General features: G+C 32.5%; 1 non-coding gene across 1 annotated transcript; it reads right to left on the bottom strand.

Annotated features, from left to right (window-relative positions):
- Positions 1-3,035: 3,035 nt before the first annotated feature.
- LOC148760357 (small nucleolar RNA R71) lies at positions 3,036-3,142 on the bottom strand. Its single transcript, XR_016023265.1, has one exon. It is a non-coding gene; the product is annotated as a small nucleolar RNA R71 (small nucleolar RNA).
- Positions 3,143-5,122: the final 1,980 nt, after the last annotated feature.

Here is a 5,122-nt window from a genome sequence, read left to right as displayed (position 1 = left end):
TTGACGAGTTTTTCTTGAAGGTCTCGGACGCCGATAGTGACCGAGGAGGGGTCGTTACAATGACAAAACTCAACCTATAATTTTGATTTTTAATTCCTCTTTTGTTTATTTTCAATGGAATATGAGTTGTTTATTCCAATTCCGTGTTTAATGCTTCTAATTGCTTGATCACCAATTAGATTAATTTAGATATCTAAATATAACTTGACGAAGGGAGTTTAAATTTATATAAAGTTATTTAGCCACATTTTGAGATGTTAATGTAGCTAAGTCCTTGTGTTATAAATAGTTTTTAGATAGTTTTTATGTTTTTAGTTAATTAGTTTTAAAGCATGTTAACTTAGTTAATTCAAGTAATTCTAGTTCATTTTCATGTTGAAAGTCCTATTTTAAGCTAATGCTGATTTAGTTCTTATGGTTGTAGGTTTTCAAATGCATAAAGTTCAATAATGATGACTATGCAATGGAGACTAAGTGTAAATTTTAACTTAACATGTTACGGTAATTCTTATATAACTTGAGCTACAGAGATCCAATTAATGTGATTCTTGGAGCATTGAAAGGCTAAGAGGCAGACCTACAACTTTCATGTTTACTATTTCATCGAGATCAGCTTTGAAGTAGGAGAAAATAATGTTGCAAGATGAGGTATTTCATCAGTTCTGAAACAAGGCAGCCCAAGGAGCAATGTCGCAGCCTTGCAAAACTCAAGGCTGCAGTGCCCAAGGGAGCATCGTCGCTCCCATACAAAAAACTTGAGAGGCCAGTACCATAGCACCCAAGGAGGAGCACCGTGATGTCGATTGAAAAACAAGGAAAAAATATACAAGTCTAACAGTTTTGTGGCACCCATGGAGCAAGGTCGTGGCACTTTGATGTGAATTATTAAAGTGCACCCAATCGAGAAATGATTTTCTAGGGTTTTCTAGTGGCTATAAATAGGTTATTTTCTGTAGTTGAGAGGGGGGGCTTGGAGAGTAAATGAACGGTAGTTTTTGAGAGAAAAGAAAAAGGCTCTTCAACAAAAGAAACAAGAAGAAATCGAAGGCAACCGAAGATCGAGAATTAAAAAAGGCTTTGATATTCCTATTACTCTTTAATTCTTTCTTGTTGTTTTGCTGTAGAAATGATTTTTCTCTTTTGAAATGATTATATCTGCTGTAGAATTATGGGTTATTTTATTTTATGTAGTTTGAAGATATGATTTCTCTTTGCTTAGTATTAATGGATGATGTATGGTTTATTCAATTCTGTATTTATTGCTTTTTGGTGCTTGATTGCCAATTGAAATGTCTTGGGTCTCTAAATACAACTCGACGAAGGGAGTTTAGAATAAACCATAGTTTTGAATAGCCTATGTTCAATTCACTTTGGTGTTAGGTGATAATTTCATATTTAGGATAGACATATATCTAAATACCTTAGGTAGCCAAATTACAACACAAACGTAATGAACTTTTTCTAATTAATTTACATAGACATATGGAGTTAGTTTTGAAAGGTATGTGCGAACGATCTCGACAGAGACTTGTACATAATATGGATTCTAGGTTAGCCATGTATCCTATTAATCTAAGGAGAATGATTAAATTAAGATGATGTTTAGAAAGATACCATAATCTTAGGTTTTGAATTAATATTTTTCGTAGTGAAATTCTATTCTTCCTTAATTACTTTGTTTAATAATTATTTTTAGTTCAACTAATCATTCAAAAATTGAGTGCTTGGATAAGATAGATTTTGTTATAAATTTAGTACTTAGTAAGAATAGGTACAAATCTTTGTGGAAAACAATACTCGACTTACTTTTATATTACTTGTACGGCCACGTGCACTTGCATGTATTAAACTGACAATAGCCATGAATAGAATAACATGTTCTCAAAATCACTTAGTTGATTAGGTGATTTGATTTGCATATAGGATAGAAATATACCTATGTGTCATATGTAGCCAAGATTAGAGCACAAACTTAATGAATCTATCTTCAATTTAATTTACATAATCATCTAGTAACTTAATTGAAAAAAATATTTTTATGAGCACCTCAACAGAGACTTGTAAATAGCTTGGGACTCTACGTTAGCAACTCAATCCGTTGAAGTAATTTTAAAGAGAAAAAGAGGATTCAAATGAAGTGTTGAGGGATATCATAATCTTAGGCTTTTAATCAAGTGTTTTTATAGTAATTTTAGCCTTCAATTGTTAGTTTTAATTTGTTAGTTTAATTTAGCTTTTAAATAATCTTTTAATTTTGATTACATGAATAAAATTAGTTTGTCATAATTTTAGTACTTAGCTTTAGTTTGACCAATTCCTTGTGGGATTTAACACCTTACTTACTTTTATATTACTTGTTGCGATATGTGCACTTGCGTGAAGAAAATGAACATGTTTTTGGCACCGTTGCTAGAGATGTATTTTTCCTCGTTTTAGCTAATGTTAATACCAAGCAAACTAGTCTTAATTCAAGTTTTATTTTTCTTTATTTCGGGTACTTTGAATCATTGTAAGTGACGGATAAGAAGTTTGGAGTTTTTACCTCTTCATCTGAAAATCGAGAAAACTTTTCGAAGACTTCAAAGAGAGAATTTACAAACATCAACTCATATAAACCACTAGCTGAACAAAGGGAATAGCAAATTCAAGAGCAATTAGTAGAAAATCATCAATCTTTGAGAGATTACGCTGTTTCGCTAAGGCAAGGACTACATTTGAGCATTCGGAAGCTGACCATTCAAGCTAACAACTTTGAAATTAAGTCAACTATCATCCAAATGATCTAGACTTTAGTACAATTTGGAGGTCTACCTAATGATGACCCCGATGCTCATATTTCAAAGTTTTAGGAAATCTATGACACCTTTAAGCATAATGGAGTGACTGATGATGCTATTAAATTACGACTTTTCCCTTTCTCATTGCAGAACAAGGCGAAGGTTTGGTTGAATTCTCTTCTTATGTGCTCCATTACAACTTGGGATGATCTTGCTTAGAAGTTCTTAGTCAACTTCTCTCCCCCAACCAAGACAGCGAAGATGAGGAATGACATTACTTCTTTCATGCAACTTAACTTTGAATTATTACATGAGGCCTAGGAAAGATACAAGGATTTACTTCGGTGCTACCCTTATCATGGTTTATCAAAGTGGCTTCAGGTACAAACATTTTACAATAGTTTGACTAGTCATATTTGAACTACTATTAATACAGTAGCTTGAGGAGCTCTCATGGCTAAGTCTATTGATAAGTTGTATGATTTTCTAGAAGAAATGGCATTAAATACTTATCAATGGCCATTTGAAAGAACAATGACTAGAAGAGTAGCTGATGTTCATGAGCTTGATTCTATCAATGCATTAATCGCACAAGTACCTGCATTTACTAAGAAATTTGATTCTTTTGGAGTTCAACTAATTCATTCAATTCAAATTGCTTTCGTTGTTGCTTGGATTATACATGCAAGTGCACGTGGCAGTATTAGTAATATAAAATAAATCGAGTATCGTTATCCATAGAAATTTGTATCTATTCTTACTGAGTACTAAACTTCTAACAAAATAATCTTATCCAAGCATTTGATTTCAAACGATTAATTAAATTAAAGATAATTAATTAATTAAATAACTAATGAAGCATAAAATGTCACTAAAAGAAATATTTACTCAAAACCTAGGATTATGGTGTTTTTCAAAGCTTCATATGAATTAAATCATTCTCCTTAACTTAGATTAATGGAATACATGGCTAACCTAGAATCCAAATTATTTACACGTCTTTATTGAGATCATGCACACATACCTTTCCAAAACCAATCCCATATGTCTATGCAAATTAATTAGAAAAAGTTCATTTGGTTCGTGTTCTAATATGGTGGCCTAAGGTATTGAAGTATATGTCTATCCTAAACATGAAACTATATTGAAGTATATGTCTATCCTAAACATGAAGCTATCACCTAACTCCATAGTGAATTGAACAAAGGCTATTCAAAAATAAGGTCTATTCTAAAATAAATTAAAGCAAAATAAAGTAAAATTAAACTAAAATAACTTAATTTAACTAATCAACATGTAATCTAACTTAAACTAGAAAAACACCAAAAAGGCTAAAATCGAACCTAAAAAACTCAAAGATCTAGCTACTTAAGGCCCCAAAATGTGTCAAAATAACTCTATATAATAGAGTTATTAGAGACCCACTACATTTCAATTGGTGATCAGGTAGTGAAAAGCATTAAGTGCAGAAATGAATAAACCATGTGATTTCCATTAATGCTTAGCAAGAAAAATCAAATATTCAAACTACATAATGAAATATCCCATAATTCTAGAATACAAAATTTGTTCATCATTGTATTTATAGCAAGCATGATTAAATCAATATAAAAGATCATTTCTACAGCAAAACAACAAGAAGGAAATGAAGAGTAAAGAAATATCAAATCCTTTTTCGATTCTTGATCCTCGATTCCTTCTATTTCTTCTTGTTTCTCTCATTGAAAACTTTTTTTTTCTCTCAAAACCCACTGTTCTTTTCTTCTCCGAACCTTTCTCCTCAAATTTTGAAAAAGACCTATTTATAGCCACCAAAAAACCTTAAAAACTCATTCTCAATTGGCTACATATCATTAATCCAAGTTAGAGTGCCACGGCCTTGCTCTAGGGGTGTCGCGATGCTCCTGACTTATAAAATTTTTTTGTCTGTCTTCCAATTGGTGACGCGGTGCTCTTCCTTGGGCACTACAATGTTGAGCTCTTGGGTTTTTGTATGGATGCCATGGTGCACCCTTGGACATTACGGCCTTGATCTCTACAAGGCCATGGCGCTACCAACTTTTGTGTTGCCTTGGTGTAGTCTGATGCAGTGCCTTATATTGTAATGTGATTTTCTCTTAACTTCAAGTTCATCTGGTTGAAATGTTAAACATGAAAGTTATAGGCCTGCATCTCATCTTTGCAATGGTCAAAGAATCACGTTGATTGGATCTCTGTAGCTCAAGTTATAACCAAAACACCAAGGCATGTTTAGTACAAGTTTGCACTTGGTCTCCATTGCCTTGTTCACCAACATTCAACTTTAAGCACATGTGAACCTACAATATCAAAGACCAAATCAACAT

The sequence above is a fragment of the Theobroma cacao genome, chromosome 10 (assembly GCF_053813885.1).
Source record: "Theobroma cacao isolate CCN51 chromosome 10, ASM5381388v1, whole genome shotgun sequence".
Lineage (NCBI taxonomy): Eukaryota > Viridiplantae > Streptophyta > Magnoliopsida > Malvales > Malvaceae > Theobroma > Theobroma cacao.
This window is presented reverse-complemented; position numbering and strand designations above follow the sequence as displayed.